Raw genomic sequence first — 18,197 nt, forward strand, 5'->3', positions numbered from 1 at the left:
AACCTTTACTAAATCTTCAAAACAGATAACGTTCTCAACTAAAAACTCTAAAACGCACGTTCGTTGAGCCTCATTTTGCAAAAAGTAAAACATCTTGCAGATGAAAAAGGCGTCGGATCGATTAAGTATCGGGCAAGTAACGATACCAGTATCGCCTTCGATACGGTACCATCGGACACCCCTGATAATAAGGTCTAACAAGCTCCCGCGAGTTGTTAGGGGTGAAAACACTTCATCGACCTCGAAAATAACTGATTTTATTGTTGTATTTCGAATAGTAACAATGGCCGCGCGACGCCAAACAACAAAGGAACCAAGGTCACGAAAGGTCAAATTGCGTCTGGTCCGACGAAAAGTCTCAACTGACGTCACTGGCCACGTGTTATTACGTCATAGTGGTGAGCAAAGGGACACATGGGCTCAATGCCTTGACCATTGGGCTTTTATGGTCAAGCCGAAAAATGTAAAATTATTTTGACCTTTCTGTTAAACCGGGCGAGAAATTAACTTTTTAGTGAAAAACATCAAACTTTTACCATGCAATGGAAATACTTTATAATTTGGGACTTTCTCAGTGACCATTTTTTATCAAACACAGTGAGTTCTTCCGGCAAAATAAAAATTACACGTAAATTTCAAAGTAAAACTTTTTTTGGCTACATCTCTAGAAAATAACGTTTCAGAAGTATCTTTCTTTTAGTTTGTCTATCATTAACTGAGAGAAAGTTCGTCAAAAACAACAATTCTTAGACGAAAAAATATTTATAAACAAATGAACAGGATAAAAACGAAAAGTTGGTGCGAGTTAGAAATGCACTTGTCAACAACCAATGCGTCGTCATTAGGTTACATTGTCACACAATTTCTTAAAGATACCACCAAAATGCAATATGGCGTTGTTATAATGGGGTCTGGCATTTTATGTAAACACAAGTTAGTCTAGGTTTAACATAGTTTCAGGATCTCTATTTAAAGTGCAAAAAAATTAATTAATTCCCGGTTGGTTTTCGTCAACATTTCGTTAACGATCTTTCTAGAAAAGTCATCAGCTTAAACAAAATCAATAAATCATAAAAATCAATGTGGGGAAGTTTACCTAAACAGTGAACTTGCATATTCTCGCCTAACGTTCGATTTCAGTCATAATCGAGCGGGTTTATACGTGCAACAGCACAGAAGGCAGTTATTAATTTTTCATGCGCACGCCTGTGGTAAGCAAGGGGCGACAGTGGCCAAATTTTGTGCTATTTTAACATTCTCTCAAAATATCACCAGGTCATCTTACTGAAGAACAAAATGTTGCAAACTAGTTTCCACTTAGTGCCGGACCTGATGATATTTTTAACAGAGTCGATCACATTATTTAAACAAAATAGACTTTTTACAAAAGAGAACTAAAGATTTTTGTTTGTTTTAAAGTTTGTTTGATTTATCTAACAAAGGTTTATGTATATAACTGCGTTTTAACATACGACGTGCAATCAACTTGTTTTATACACAAGGACTTAAACATTGCACTGGAAAGTAACAAAGCCAGCCTTACAATGATAAATTATGGTAATCTTTATGTATATGTAAGTACCTAGTGAGTTGTATAATGCAGCACAACATACATGAAAACAAAAATCGGAAACGCGAATGGATTAGTCACCACCCCGCAATATTAGATACAACGCTAACTCTCCTATTGTGGTAAGACACATTTACAATACACAAAATACAATCAACATTCCAATCTTTCCAATCCACAACAACCAAATTTAACACAACAAGCAACTTAAACACAACAAGCAACTTAAACACAACAAGCAAATTTAACACAACAAGCAACTTAAACACAACAAGCAAATTACTAAGAAATCGATGTTTTACTTGAAACAAAGCGGTTGGCAAATATTACCAGTTGCTATTGAATGTTCATTTAAAGGTAAATAAGTATTTGAGGTGTTGGTAACATTATTCCAATAAGCTTTTCGGGAGGTAGAAGCAGTTTGTGTGATTTTTATCAAACACAACAAAATCGTCAATTCTAAACACACACAATAAAAAGCAAAAACGTCGTTAAATGTTCCACATGAAGGTCAATTAAGTATTGATGTGGTAAATATTAAATGTTAATCGTAGAAGGTCGAGAATAGTTGTATTAGTTTAATCTTATAATGCCCGCAAATTAGCGACATGGTCATAAAATACTATTTACAAGACAACAGAGCCTAACACAAGAAGCAAAGGAATGGAATTCTAACGCAGCTGATCGAAATTTTAGCAGCAAAAGTGAATTGAGTTATAATGTTTTTCTAATGAGCAGTACAGTTTGTGGGTGTGCACAATGTTCAGCTCACATCCTCCCATTCACACGACCCTTCTTGGGGTTAGCACCTCACAGCCTGCTTTACATTAATACACAAAGCCGGTGCTCAGATGCTATTAACTTGGACGTTCACTTTAATTAACAAAGGCGAAGCTTGACATACGCACAAGGGAAGTTAATGTTAGATGCTGTATAAATACAATTATTTCTCCAAACAAGCATAACTAATTCTGTATTTGTTGGATGAATTCTTACAAAACTTGAAAAAGGTAAAAAGGTCTAATTGGTTTAGCTCAGTCACAAAGCTAAACAAGTCAATTGGACACAGATATTCAAAGCTTATCAAGTGTTTATTCAAAATATGACAAACCGCCTTCGCAGATGACCACACCGACTAACAATAAAAGTGATACTCCTATAAATCGAGTAAAATCCATTTAAAGGCATTCTATCACGTTTACTTATTTACCTATTGGATAAATTATATTTCCCTTTATATAATTTGACTTCGCCTTGGCTTAAACAGTTAGCTTTAAACCAAACCTTGCTTTAAAAAGATCCTTGTTTTTCTAACGACTTCAATCTCATTTCTCAGCCAAGCATGTTTCTTTTTGAACATCTTGACTTTGATTGGGTTTAGAAAAAGTCTGACAAAACACAGAAATCTCCCAGATATTGACAAAGCGCGCGAGCGCGAAGCAATTGTTTGCACTTCGAGAATCGCATCGATTTGCCGATTAAACAATCCCGTTTTTTGTATTTCCGGTGGACAACAATTAGATTCTAACGCAAATAACGCGATACAGCGTCCGAGGCAATCGATTTCCAAGATTTGGTTTGTAAATCGTGCAAAACACAGAAAAAAGCTGGAAAAACGGCGCCAATATTACGATATTAAGATACATTTGGTTTGCTGCTTATAAGGTATGAACTATTTACTTAAAGTGAGATCCATTGTTCAGGTTTCTACTTCTATTTATACTTTGACCTGATGAAGCAAGGTTGTGCGAAAGTTTGGTGATAACTCAATACAATTTGTCTCTATACAGTGCCACCTGATTCCTCTATTTAGAATTAGACAAATACGGCCATATACAAAGACTGTGTTCGAAAAGTTTGTCTTCATTCTTTTAGTTGTAACCCGTTTTTACATACCTCTATTGTCAACTACCTTAAACATTGGAACATTATTGCTGAATTTTGTAGTTTGGCGTATAATGGACGTCAAAGCACACACTATTAAAATGAATAGAGAATTTTACGAGGCGTTCACAAAATGGTACCTACAGTTGTATATAGATATTTATCCTAAATCGATTTTTTATCATCGTTTCTCTACCGACCTTGCATTAGCTCCATAATAGTGACGGTTATCTTATCTTTAGTGTTAAAAGCAGCTTTAAATGTGAATTTGCTAAATATTTACATGAAAACATACTTATAGACTTGCGTTTGACAATTTAGATAATTTTTACTCTTGATTTATTTCCTGCATTTGTTTATTTTTCGTAAACCATAAACATTTTTTCACTTTTTTTGCCACTTATACACATATTTCCAAGTTTATAATAATTTTTTCGCTTTTTTTAATTGGGAGTTGGATGCTTTACAAGCCAGATTTATTTTCCAAATACTTTTTATAATATAAAAAATGTTGCAATGTTTTCCTTATCTTTTATTGAATATTTTGAACAGATGTCTTGCCGAATTATCAAGGACAGGGCAACACAGGCATGAATTCTGACAACAGAAATCACACGGAAGGTGACTTAACACGCAAACATTGCCCAACGAACAAACAACACTCAAGCCGATGCACAGATAACACAAATTGCAACACGCTCACATGGTTTCTACACTGTTTGCTCTAACACATATGGCTGTGTGAAAAGGAATACGTTGGTTCAGCAAAATTCGACTCTGCTTACAATTCTTTATACGATAAGTGGCTATTTAAACCAGTTGTTACCAACCCTTAAATTATTATCTTACGGCGTACTTAAACTGCAAACAGTTCTGGTACTCTTAGTAGTATTTTTTCACATAAACTAACTTCAAAAACACATTAACTGTGAATATTTTGCACTTAGACGTTTATTAAGCTTTGTTGTATTACTTGTTTACATAGGAAAGGTATATGGTGAATAGATGATAAACAAACGTGTTTCGCAAAGGTTGTTGTTACCATTATCCATTAGTGTGATTTAATTTGTTTACAGTCTATTCTCTGTATACATGTTCATTGGCTGTTTATGGTTAGCGTTTCGTCAAGACTTGTCGTTATCTTAAATAGACATTCTTCATTACTGACTAACAACTGCCCCTGAATATAAACTACGTCTTGTTAGCACTTATTTACATGTGAGTAAAACCTTGGGTCAAGTACTACATACGACACAATGGTCTACTTTCTGGTTGATGTTTTAAAAATTTGTTTTTTAACGTATTTTTAATAAAAAAAATAATTTTCTTTTGGCGGTAACATTTGGACTTTGCAAGAAACACAGTGTTGTTAGTTCGCCGGCACAAATACGGATCATACTGCCAATATAAAGTACGTTAACAGCAATAATACTTAATAAGTTAAGCACAGAAAGCATTCAAAAGGAGCCAAGCAATTATACATGTGATTTGTCATGTAAGACACTCTGAAACGCCACATTTGTCAAAAATATTCGTTGAAAAATGACACAATAAACCATCTAATTTGTTTACTGTTTGTTACATATCATCTCACAACAAAACAACCCACTAGTGAATACACTAATACCCTTAAAATAGTCGATTTAGAAAGCTTCAACACGACTTTTAAAACTACTAACAGGTGGATAGAAAAACAATTAATTTTCTCCTTTGATGCATCATCTTGGACCTTAAGAACGTCGTATGAACTGAGACTTAACTATCCTCAGTGGTAAACCCGGGTCCAACTTAACCGGTGTGGGATAAAGCAGCACAGCAACATGATGAGCTGCGGTGTTTGGTGCACACATAGCTCGTGGCGTGATGCCTACTTCCTCTCCTACTGTGGATCAACGTTGCAACCCCACACACTATATACACACTCTCCCTCTGTGATATCGCAGCTCGGCTGACCGAACTTTTAATACAGTGCTAACCTTGCGCGTTATGGTGTAAGTGATCTACAACTACTTTAATTGTGTAAGCATTCTTTTACTTGCGGTCAAAAGTCACTGAGCACATGCTGCCATGACATTATATAGTTTTCCTTACGACAGTTGGTGTCACTACCTTGTAGAGGTAGGACCAACCTCAGTTACTTCACGGGGAACAACTGTCACTAGAAAGGCCAGGTTACGTATACGACATATCTTACTTCAAAGTTTTAACAAATTTACAAAGATTTCTGATTAACGTTTACCGACTTAAACTGTAGGATGGTTCCAAAGTTGTTTGTTTTAAGTGCTACTTAAACTTGGCATAGCGCATTTCAAAAAGACCTACAGGGCTAAATTAAATTTACAGCAAATTACAACATACAAGGCATCGTTTTTATCAAAATCGTTGACAAACTAAACAGTGGTTTACCAACAATATAACTTAAAGTTATTCCCTTAAAAAATGTTAAAATACACTCTGTTCAGTGTAAAACGCATAATACACCCATTTGCCATAGCGTAGCAGGACAGTCGCACTATCTAACAGACCTTCTCACAAATCTTCGTAAATTGTACGATTTGACTTTCGACATACAAACTTAAAACCAACGGAATACAAAAACTCATACGCAGACAAACCTACACGATCGCCAAATATTTACCAAGTAAAAGTGATCGCAGACTGTAAAATTTGTAAATCCCTGCTCTAAAATTTGTAAACCCAGTACAATCGATTTAATAGCAGTGTTTGGTAACACCGTGGGCAACGATCTAGGCACAATTCGATCCAGTTAACTGAAATCAAGAGCCAAGTTAAGGTCGTCGAACAAAAGTTAAAGCCCTGATCGTTTTTCTGCACTGCCTGAGCTATAACGTTTTTTTTACTCCAAGTCTAGCGGTTACTGTGGCATCAGCGCGTGAATTATGCATTGGCCTTGCAAGGGTCATGAAATGATAGACGGAAATTTTGATAAACAATTCATTAAGGAACGCAGCAGTATTTGTGGCACACTTAACTCCTTTGTATAACGATAATTAGGTTATTAAGGTTCGACAAAAAAAAACATTCGCCCCGCGATCTCACAGTTATCTAGGTCTTTATGAAAAAGTTTAGCGGTCCTTGTTCTAACATCTAACCTATAACTGCGCCTCAAACTGCACTCTGCAATACACAAATCAATTCAAATACTTTAAACAATTGAAATACTTGTTTAAAAGTTCCTTCCAATAAATCCTTTGTCGTAAAAAAATGAGTCACCTAAAACCAACAACCAAGCATGATTGAAAAACATGCTGAACACATAAACTCTCAGCTGCTTCTAAATTAGGATCGAGCCAACAGCGATGTCTGACCAAAACTACGACTTGGCCACATATCGATTTCGAATCCGTCACGCACGGGTGAACACGCACGACTGAATGGAAACGAACTCGGAAGTTATTCTGACGCTACGAGAAAGTCAAACACGCATCACCGCATCGCTGCCAAGTGTTCAGGACAACCCGCATAACACGTGACCATCCTTCCACAAAATTTGTAATGTTTTATGTTTCTATTACAAGTCTTAGCAGATTTTGAGAAAACGGTTTTAACCCAAGACGTCGTGCGTCTTATCGAACATTCGAAAATGAAAGTTTTTTTTTTTTTAACTTTTACAATATACTAGTGGCAATGTTTGCGCTGATCACGACTGTTTCTCGCCGTTTTAATACAAAAAGTAGTTTTGACGTAACTTTAAGACCTCATTCCTCAATTTTTTTGAAGGCCACTTCCCAAACAAGTTTTCCTTTTTTGTCCCAAACAAAAGGCTTAAATGCAGCCCCTCCTGTTAAATGCCTGAACTGACCTCTTATAGTTGGCTGTGTGATTCCACTATTAAACTCTACAAGGTCACGCGTGTGTGTGTGTGTGTGTGTGCGTGCGTGCGTGTGTGTGTGTGTATGCGACGTGCGTGTGCCGTTACGCAGTCAACATAACGGATTTGTAATAAACCGAATATCAATTTTTACCAATGGTTTAGCACAAGCTTTTTTGCGCCGTAGTATTGCGCGTTTCACGAAACAAATTCAAATTTACAATTTTGTTCTAAACATTCGCCCAATCACAGCAACAAAATAAATATCTACACGAAATGCTTGTCTTCCTTAATTAACCGGATTCATTTCCCATCTGTTGGTCAGCTGAGTGTATGAAGACACTTAAATTAACAGCCAACAAGCTTTTCCGCCGCGGTTTCGATCAAACTTTGCATTTCTTGGCGCCTACCCGAAGTGTTTTGGTCACACGAATGACAAAACGTGATCTGACTTAAACCTGCTTACTTATTCTGCAACTAAAACCACGGAAGGAAGTTTCCAACTAAATACCTATCTCCTTAACAAACGGGGGTTTTCGCGTCAACAAGACGACTCTTGGCAACGCTGTGAATTAAGCAGTGGTGTATTTAAGTCACTATTTTCAAATGATTTGACTTGAGTATTTTGGATAAATGACTTGAGTGTTTTCATGGGTATTTTTTTTAGAAAAAAAATATTATCCTAATTTCTGCACGCAAAACAACTTTTCTCGCTGTATATGGCGTTTTTGGTATTTTTTTGAGTTAATAATTCTAATCTGACGAGTTTATCAATTTTAATAGTTAGACGTTTAATTTTATAACAAGAGCTTGGCTTGCTCTACTTATAACTTGACTGGGAGTTGACCTGTTAATTATTCAAAAATACAAGTTGTTTTAGAAATGCCTTGACTGGAAATTAAGTCATTTCACCAAGACCGTAATTACGACACAAGCAGCATTTAGTTCGTACAAACGCAAGAAACTTGAGCATTTATTGGGTGCATATTCAATCAAACCCATCCTATTGATATGATTGCTTGGCACAAACTTCTTGGAAGTGTCAGGCCTTGAATTGAACCATCAACTTATTTGGTTTGATTCAATGTCGGACAAAACTGAATGCACAAACGTAAGATAACTGTTGATTGAATTCCAAAGCCCATATGACCATTATGGATTTGATAACAATCATTCTGCGTCTATCTACTACCTACAACTATGATGCTACATAAGACATCTGCTTGTTTCTCACCACGGTTGCCGATACTACAGTTTGGTTTCGTTGATAACTGGACATTGAATGGTGTTCAACCGAAAATCAGACATTAAATGTTTTGATAACGTTTATTAGAGATGATGTTACGATAAAATATAATGGATTTTTATCTTAAACAGCAACTTTTTTTGGGAAAAACTATTAATAAAATGAAAGGTACTAAGTTTCTTTGCTTAACAAGATAGAAGTTTGAACCGTTTAATGTTATTACCATTGCTAATTTGTCGATAGTAATAAAGTAAATGCCGCAAAAAATGAAGATTATAAAATCGAACGATGCCAAAAAAAGGGATTTTTTAATTTAGCCAAACAAACATTCGCAAGACACATTTTTGTCGATACCGAAGTGAAAAATATTTTTAAGCAAAATGTAAACCACACAACTATCTATACAAGCAACCATTTTTGGCAGGATGCCTTATAAAAGCTGTGACGCAGCAAACTTCGCGATGCATTGTCGACCTCGTGACGTAACAATGAACAAAGGTGCACGCCGTGGAACAAGTGATTGTTGCGCAAAAAACGCGCATTACTCAGCAAAAAAGCCGCTATGTCGCCATTAGTTGAAATACATCATAGACAAAAATAGATAGGCCGAGATAATGACCTAATAAAGCTTCGATTGTTGCTTGTACCATTATTCAGGGTCGCTACATATTTGTATGGAATAAATTTAAACACACTCAAGGACACTTAAGAGGGTAATTGTGGTTTGACATATAAGAGGTAAAAAGTTTTAATTTAAAAGATGGGTCTTCACATTGCTTTCGGAATTTAAAAAAATTTTAAACAAATCTTGATCAGCACCATTTTCAATAAATCTCATGCGAGTTACTGCAGTCGGCCACCCAATTTGTGCCGCGACCCACAGGTTGAGAAACACTAATATAGCGTATTCAGCAATGAGTTGAGTCTTACAAATTATAATAAAACCTGTATAGTAGGGCAGCGTTACACACCAGACTGACTTTATCACTTCATATTCTGCTAAATTTTACACAACCGATCATAGTGTATCCAAACAAAATTGCTTAAAGCCGCGTTATATTCTGAAGCAAACTCACACTGCAGTATAAAGTACCTACAGAGCTGTCTATCTGATACACGTTTTTACTAAAGAATAAGCATTGAACAACCTCAGCCTTTGATGCTCACGGGTAGAAAGTAAATATCACAGCATTAAGCAGCACGTCTTTAATATGCGGATTGCGATTCCAATAAGAAGATCACACATTGTTGGATTATATTGGATTTACAACGCCTTCGTCAAACTAAATCCCCACCTCAACATTACAGCCAAGTTTTTCGGCCGTTTTAAAAGCAGCCGGATCCCTTTACATGTGTTCGTTGTAGTTGGATAAGTTGGCCTTGAAAGCGGCCATGTTAATGGGCCAGGGACACGCCTATCGCTTCGGTGGCGTGGATTAGAAATCGCCGCTGGCATCTAAGTCAAGGGAATGGATTACTTTGCATGGCGTAAAATACTTACGTATTGAATACACATATTGTGTGTGCGTGTGCGTTTTTGCGCGTTTGTGTATGTGTGTGTGTGCGGGCGTAAGTGTTTAAGTAGGAACTTTGTAATTTAATTTGAAATTTTATCAAAATACAGCTTAGATTCACATCCGACAAATGTTTCAGTTGACAAAGTTTTACTTAAATAAATTTTATGAATATTAAGGAAGTAGACCGCGGGCCGGAGGCAAAATGCATTCAATAAACATATTGCTAAATGTCACAAGGGTATATTACGGATAATTGGAGTGGTTTCATTCAAGATTTCAAAAAAAGTCTTCTAAAATGTTCCGAATCGCTAAATACGGTACGGCAAGGTTTATGCCAAAGCTAGTCTCAACTGCAACACTGCAATGCAGTGGAACTTTTCACAATTATATAACTCATCCTTATTACAAGAAGATTAATGTGTGTATATCATATGAATAGCGCAATTAAGCCTTACATGCCTGGTTTCAAATTACAAAAAGTTCCACGAAACACTAATGTGCTGTTGTACAAAGTTTGATAATGATAACTGCAAAGTGCCGCAACGCAAATCATCAAAACTCATCAATCAGCTCATTTCAAATCTTTCCAGAGCAGCAAGAGACCGCTGTAACACAACACTAAGATTTTGAAACTTTCCATCCTACCTATAAGTTAAGTATAATACCCTCAGTTTAACTGGAAATAGAGTTCAAAGGTAGAAGAATCATTTAGGGCGCGGACTTCATCAGCAACGACTTGCGCTAATAGATTAACCTGGCCTGCAATACCCTGAGGAAAACTTCCATCGCTCGCATATCGGTCTAAGTGCTAAGGTCGGCCAAGCCGTTAGAAGTCCGACCAGCGCGTGTGTGTGTGCATGTGTGCGCGTGTGCGTTAGTGTGTGTGCGTGAATAGACGGAAGGAAATGCTTTGCTTGGCAGAAGGCCTCGTCGTTTTACAAGCGCCAACCTAGTTTAACTCACCGGTGGTATGAGACGCGCTAAGTGCTCGCATCAGGTGACATTCACCCCTCACCACCCTCGCTAAAACCACGTACATTGCTCCACAACACATGCCTTGTTACCCCAAATGTTGCCTGCCTTTTGATGTGGTTGGATCGCCCTTTGTGGAAGGTTGTAAGTGGATACAAATGTATTGGGGTTGATCTGGGGCTATATGGCTTCAAACTCGACACAATTTCAGAAGCACAATGATACGCTTGCGGTTCTTTAATTCAAACACATCTTTTTCGTGTTTTGTTCACTTTGGGTTATAAAAAGCTTAGTGGTATAATTGAGTCGCCAAACATTTTAGCTTCCAATCAAACTTTTTTTTCAACGCCAAGGTTATAAAGCATATAAATTGTTTTTTTTAATCTTACCAGCCAGCTGAATATCTGTCTAAATAATCGGCTGCCCTATTTGTCTATTTTTGCACTAAATCTTTGTACATTCTAATTTGTTCCACACTAAAAACCGCACCAAAACGTCTTATACAAGGCGGGATTTTAGCTGGTTGAATTATAAAGTTTTTGAGTAACGATTTTATACACACTTAACATTTGATCAACGAGATTCAAACAATCTTGCTTAAATATGTAACAAACTAATCCGAACAGTAACAATAAACATCCTGCAGTCATCTAGTAATTATAGCCAGCTATTTTAGAAACTTTTTTTTTAAAACTATCCTCAACTATTCTCTCTGTTTAAGCAAACTTCTTCAGATTTCCTGAGGCGTGCGTTTATAAAATGCAAATGACTGGCTTCGATTTTGCAAAGAAATGTGAGCAGCGACAGTCCAGCAGCATCCTGATCGGAAATCTTACTTAGAAGCCACAGTGGAGGCGAGCTTTGCAAAACAACGAGCAGCATTAAAACCAACCACACAAAATGCAACTAGAAGACAGTTGGCACCAGTAAACTAAAATCGCTCTTCTGGTGGAAATGAGGTTATAAACAAACTATTTCTACAGTATATAAGCTGGCTAATTCATTCTTGTTTTAATTGTTAATCCTGATGAGGTCAGCTGGTATCTGCTGCCGAAACGCCGTTCAATACTTCGTTATACCAAGAGCTATTTTTATCCAATGAACAAGCGAGCTCACAGGGTAGATGTGCCAAGTATATACAGTGAAACCTTTTGGTTATTCTTTTCTGAAGTGGAATAATTAATTCAATTATCAACCCTGATGACGTGAGCTGATACCTGCTGCCAAAACGCGGGTTAATAATTTCGTTTACACCAGAAGAGCGAATTCTAACTATTTACCTGGTGGAGCGAATTCTATTTTTAGACACGTTTGGCATGTTAACCTAGTACGTTTACTTCGTAATATCTCAACGCAAAATTGGGAAACGGTACCAAATTAGGAGGTTATTGCTTAAAAAGTCGTGGTTCGCTTGTTAACTTAGCGTGATAAGCCTTGTATTAACATCGGTTAAAAACACGCGAATATTGCTTTCTTGCCATGTAAATTGACTTTGATTTTTGGTTATGATTAACGAAAACTGGTTTTAAATTAAGATTCCGGTGTTTTTTAATTAAAATTAAACTTATTTGGAATTAAAGAGACCTTTATCTGTAAAAGCGCACGCATGGAATAAAACTTCTTAACACTAAGTGGGCCTACATAAACTATCGTGTGGCTACAGGAAAGCTAACATAATCACTGCTAATGTAGCTCTTAGTGGTAACCTGCATGTAGCGTGGGTCACAACTAACGCACTCGTATACATTCGGTCGTTTATTATTGCTACAGCAAAGAATGTGTCACCATCCTTACATAAGCTGCAACAGGCCGCCTACAGCACAAGCACTGGCATTAAGTGAATATGTCGCGAAATTCAATCGAAATAACGCGACACATTTTGACATTAGGCAACACTGGCTGAAGGCTGAATGTTGGGCAAAGGCCATGAAAACTGTGACGTGCTTGGCAAGGAGTGGGCAATTATTTTTGACAGGGGGTGCAAAAGAAATTGTTTTGATGGGCCGTGTCTTGAAAGGGGATCAGAAATATTCAATAAAACAAGATATGATATCGTATAAAAGACAGCTTTAGATATCCTTGTTCTGACAAGCTGGCAAGAGTAGGAATAGGTGACGGTGCCTTACAAGACTAACTTGTTCAAAAATACATTTTAAAATATAAGGAATAAGCTTAATAAAGGCGTATATTTCCTTAAAATGGTTTATGAAAGAATTTTACAATAAAGCAAAGCACCAACTTTTCATAAAGGGACGAATATTTGTGCTGCATTTTATTGACCTACATACTATTAAACTAACTAAACATACAATTTAATAAAAAATTGAAATCTAACAATTTTTTAAAATTAATAATAAACATTTTCGCTGATTACTATTAACCGTGTTAAATCAACGAAATTTTACAAGAATCGGGTGAATTAACCTCGCGGGTCAGGGCCGTACTTTGCTCACCGCCTGTATAAAGTATCTGGAAAAAACGTCTTTATCTGTGCACATTTAGGAGACTGTCGTCCAAACTTGTACAACAAACATCCCGCCATGATATAATGCAAGCTAGAATCTGTGTTTAAGTAAACTATCCAATGTAAAGTCAACGGTCCTGTCGTTGTGTTGAGATGTTTCGAGGAAACTTCTTACTAAGAAATTCTGGAGCACCTTTCAACCAACAACAGGATTGGAAGCAAGCCGTTGTTTTTACTCTCTTGGTTTTGGACAATCAACCAGAAGTGGTAAACCATATTACTGCGACACAAGGTCCCACTTGAAACTAAGATCATGTCTGATATAACCAGATCTTTTTTGCAAAAACTGATACCATGTGGTAGTATCCGTACTTGTCCGATACCATATTGTAGTATCGGTTATCGTCCGATACTAGTGTGTCATCCGTTCAAATAGCTAATAAGAAGTGTTTAACTTCATATGAATTTCAATGATTAGCGCTCTTTTCAATCATTCAATGTTTTTCGATAAATAATGCTGTTTGTTATTTACTAATTGATTTGCCAAGAGTCACTCGTAAAAAATTCATTAATGACGAAACGTTATGCTAGTTACAACGACAAATTACACTTTTTGATAAAACTATACCATAAGTGTTTTCTTTTTGAAAAATGAATGTAGTTTCGAATTTTCTTATTCCTGTGCTACAAATACTTTTTGTAACTAAATAATTTTCGGATCATATATAAATCTAAACCTATCCAACGTTTACGTTCCACCTTAGCTGACTTCATCCGTAATTGCACAGCAGTGTTTTATTTAAACGATGAAAACGTCAAGCGTAAGAAAGCGTGATTTACAATGTTGACCTATGCAGTGACGCAAGTCGTATTGGTTTGCTTGGGCGTATGAACGTAGCTAGGCTTGCCAGAGAAAATTTACAAGGACAATTATCAACGTTCGCCTGTCTGTGTAAATTAAATTACATCTGTTTAAATGGCTTCGGGTAAAACAATAAATAAATAGAGCTTAAAAATATTAATAAACCAGCAAAAATGGCGCTGGAAAATTACAAAGTGAACTGAAAACTTGCAAGCACAACTCATTATTCTTTAACTTAGCTAACATCAAAATATAGTTTAAACACTTACGTGTGCCAGTAATTAGCCGCAGACGATAGAATGTAAAAGGATTCTTACTTCAGGTCTGGTAAATTAAATTATTTTATAAAAAGGTTGCTGTGATAAATAATGCGTCGTAGTTAAGCTAAAACTACCATTACTGATTTATCAAACAGTAACAATCCTACTATTGTGATGAGGTCACTTTCGGCCGATACAAGTTTGCAACCGAACCTACAACCAGGACTTACGGATTGTTTCGCTCTTAGACACACAATGGGTTTGCCACTGTACCTAAATTTAGTTTTAAGAGCTGCTTTGCTACCTTACTTTCCACCATCACAATTTGTCACTGTACCTGCAACGACTATTCAACACATGTTTTTGTACTGTACATACCAAAACCATTTGCCTAAGGTTTTGCTACTGTACCTGCAACAACTATTTACCCAATGATTTGCTACTGTACCTAATGTCATTCTGCTATGCATCACGTCGCAACAAATCAACCACGTGATTGCGAGCGCACGCGCGTGCGTGACGCAAGCACGTGACCCCGCGACCTCTGCGTTGAATCTCGCGCCTCGAGCCATTCAAAGTGGCCAAGTTGAACCGATATGTTTGTGCAAGCGCCAGCTGCTTGACTTCCAAGCGCCTTATGTTGTGAATACAAGCTGCTCTCGGAGACTTGACGTCATTGAGCCTGCTTAAACGCCACTTGTATTGAGCAGTGCTTATTGGACGTTTTAAATTGGTGTGTCTGAAACAAACTTGACTTCGATTTACGCACGTTTTCCCACTTTTTTAAAGGTAGCACATTACAGCGACGCGAACGTCTGACAAGACCATTTAACATCATTGTCACAATTAGTGGTAATTTAAGGCCTACAAACTGAATTCAAAAGCTCTTTTTCTCAAAATTATCTGTGATAATTAACACCAAAAAAGGGAATCAAAACACGCTCTCAGGGCTAGCCACATTTTTTAGATAATAGGCAGATTAATGTGGCAAAAAAAGCCAGTCCAAATAATATTAAAGTTGCTGTACATTTCCTAATCTCAGCAAAAATCTAAACCTGCTCGAGTACCAAGTAGTAAAGTATAGGTGTAACACAGTTGAAAACTGCTAGTCTACTGTTTCCCCAACTTTAGACAATTTTTATATATTTATTTGTTGCCATTCAAAGTTACTACGTTTGTTGCAATGTTCGGCAAGAACAATGGGCATTGTTGCGTCAAAATAACGCAATGCGAACGTGTCTATTGAAAACTAAACAGTAGCGGAATAATAACTGCCCCGGGGGCTTTTGCAAGTTTGAAACTGACAAAATAAAAGCTTCTTCAATGATGTTCCAAATCACTTTTCTCAATATTTCAGAGCATGTGGCTCCTTCCATTGAACAAATGCTTTGCGAACCATCACAAATGAGGTCTCTAAATATTTACAACACATAATTGATTATAACTGGCTAATAATTAAAATAAAATATGTTTGTGGTCCTAATGACTGCTCCTTGGGCGAAAAGAGATTCACGAACGGTTAAGAAACCTTGGCCAGTCTTGCTTCATACTTAAACCACTTACACAAGGTTGTACGTCAAGTCATTTTGCCCTTGGACGACTTCATAACCCATAGTCAGGCAGCTGTACTTTTTAATTCGCTGGTGTAAAGATTTGCCACGAGCAGCAAGATCACGGCAACAACTTAACTTGTACACTGCTGGTCATCAGCAAGCTGAAGGGGATAACAAAAGGTCAGATCGCACACGCCTTCTATTCTCCGACGTAACATCTCACGGAAACACGAACCTGACTCCCGGTTTGCATTTTAAGCATTCTTTCTGTTGTTTTAAGGCGACCACGCCGTTTGCTGTTTGGGAGAAAAAATTCGCCGGAAGCGACAATGCCGGATTACTGACGTAACAATCGCAATCGTTTACGCAACAATGCACTTCCGACCGGTGCAGGAATTAGCAACAAAATCCGGTTGTATTTTGGAAAAACACAACAACATTACTTTCCTCAGTTTGCTGCAGTTGTGGATATGCAAGACTGACCTGGACGAAAAAAATCTTATTATAGCTAAATGAAACTTTTATCAACAGCTCAGTAAGTTTAATGGGAAGCTCGACTCGATCAACGTAACTTACTTTTGCTGTCCCTATGTTATCCTTTATGACTTTTTTTCAATGTGGCAAAGATGCCGAAAATAAATTGAATCTTTTTATTAACACTAAAACTTTTGTTTTTAAAAATCGTTAAACCAAACAGCAACAGTTACTTTTATTTCAGGCGCAAACACGCTGTAGAGCATTTTCATTTGTTCTACAAGCGCGGAGTAACAAATTTGTCTAATTGTACGGTAAAAAACAAAAGCAACCTCCGAGGCCCGCATAGCAACTGTTCAGCAACCCTTTAAAACGTGAAATATATAGGTTGCCAGAAAACCCGTCTTGATGTAGCATTACGCGAAACTAGGCGTTTTATACCCGAATCAACCCGGCCATAATTGCACCGGCTAAATATAGACATCACTAATGGGAGAAAAATGTGTCTCTCATAATTGCACGGCGCGTCTTGTAGCTTAACTGCTGTGCAAGCCGTGTATTAACCATCTAAAAAAGGTTGTTATGACTTTAAGAGTAAAAATCTGAACAAATTACCTTCAGAAACAACGATGTCATTTAGACAATTTTTATTTAATAGTCTTTTTAAGCTTAATGTTTTACACGTGGGGCTGTTTGCTTTTTATATTGTTAGCTTTAAAAATAATACAATTTACGATAAAAAATACGTGGTGAGTTGGTTGGCTTGTCAAACGCTTTACTGGCCATATAATGACCACCAATAAACGTTACAGTGGTGTAATGGCATTATATTCAAAATTAAATAAAATTATTAGTAAAAATGATTTGTTTTAAAAAAATTCAAAACAAAAATCCAAAAACAAGGAAAATCTTCGAAGTAACACTACTTTTTTTCAGTGAGACTTTTGAATCTTTAAATTTTTATCAAATTTTTTTTTGTCGAATTGTCAATTTTTTTTCCACTACTTACTAATACACGTTTTTAGGTAAGGGGTTGAGTAGACTTTGTTTTCACTCCTAATATCGAATAAAAAGAATAAAAAGCCGTCTTACTTTACTTCATACCAGGTGCAACTTTGAGAAAACATCCGAATCTCGAATGTATTTTTGATTTATCGGCCAATTTTGACAAAAATATCATCCATCTGAGATTTATCGGAATAAACACGCTGTTAATCCGTAGCGGCTGCGTATAATTGGACGTATATACGTAAGCAACGGAAATTGCGTCTGTCAGAAGAGATTGATGCTTAATCACGGGAAAAAGCGTTACTTCAAATCCCCGAGACAGCTGCAAAGTAATTACTCGCATTTGGGCTGCTTTGCTAGGTATGTTAATATAAAGTGGGTCTGCGACTGTACGTAGTTCAGTCGGTAGATACCCGAGGTCGTGAGTTCGAATCTCACCACAGGATAGTTGTTAACAATAACCCAGGAAGAACGTCGCGCTTTTTTGTGCAGATTATTTTGTTTGCGAATTATTTAGGATATATAGCATTGATTTTACAAATGTTAGCCGCAGCA

Source organism: Ascidiella aspersa, chromosome 5 (assembly GCF_963924565.1).
Source record: "Ascidiella aspersa chromosome 5, kaAscAspe10.2, whole genome shotgun sequence".
Classification (NCBI taxonomy): domain Eukaryota; kingdom Metazoa; phylum Chordata; class Ascidiacea; order Phlebobranchia; family Ascidiidae; genus Ascidiella; species Ascidiella aspersa.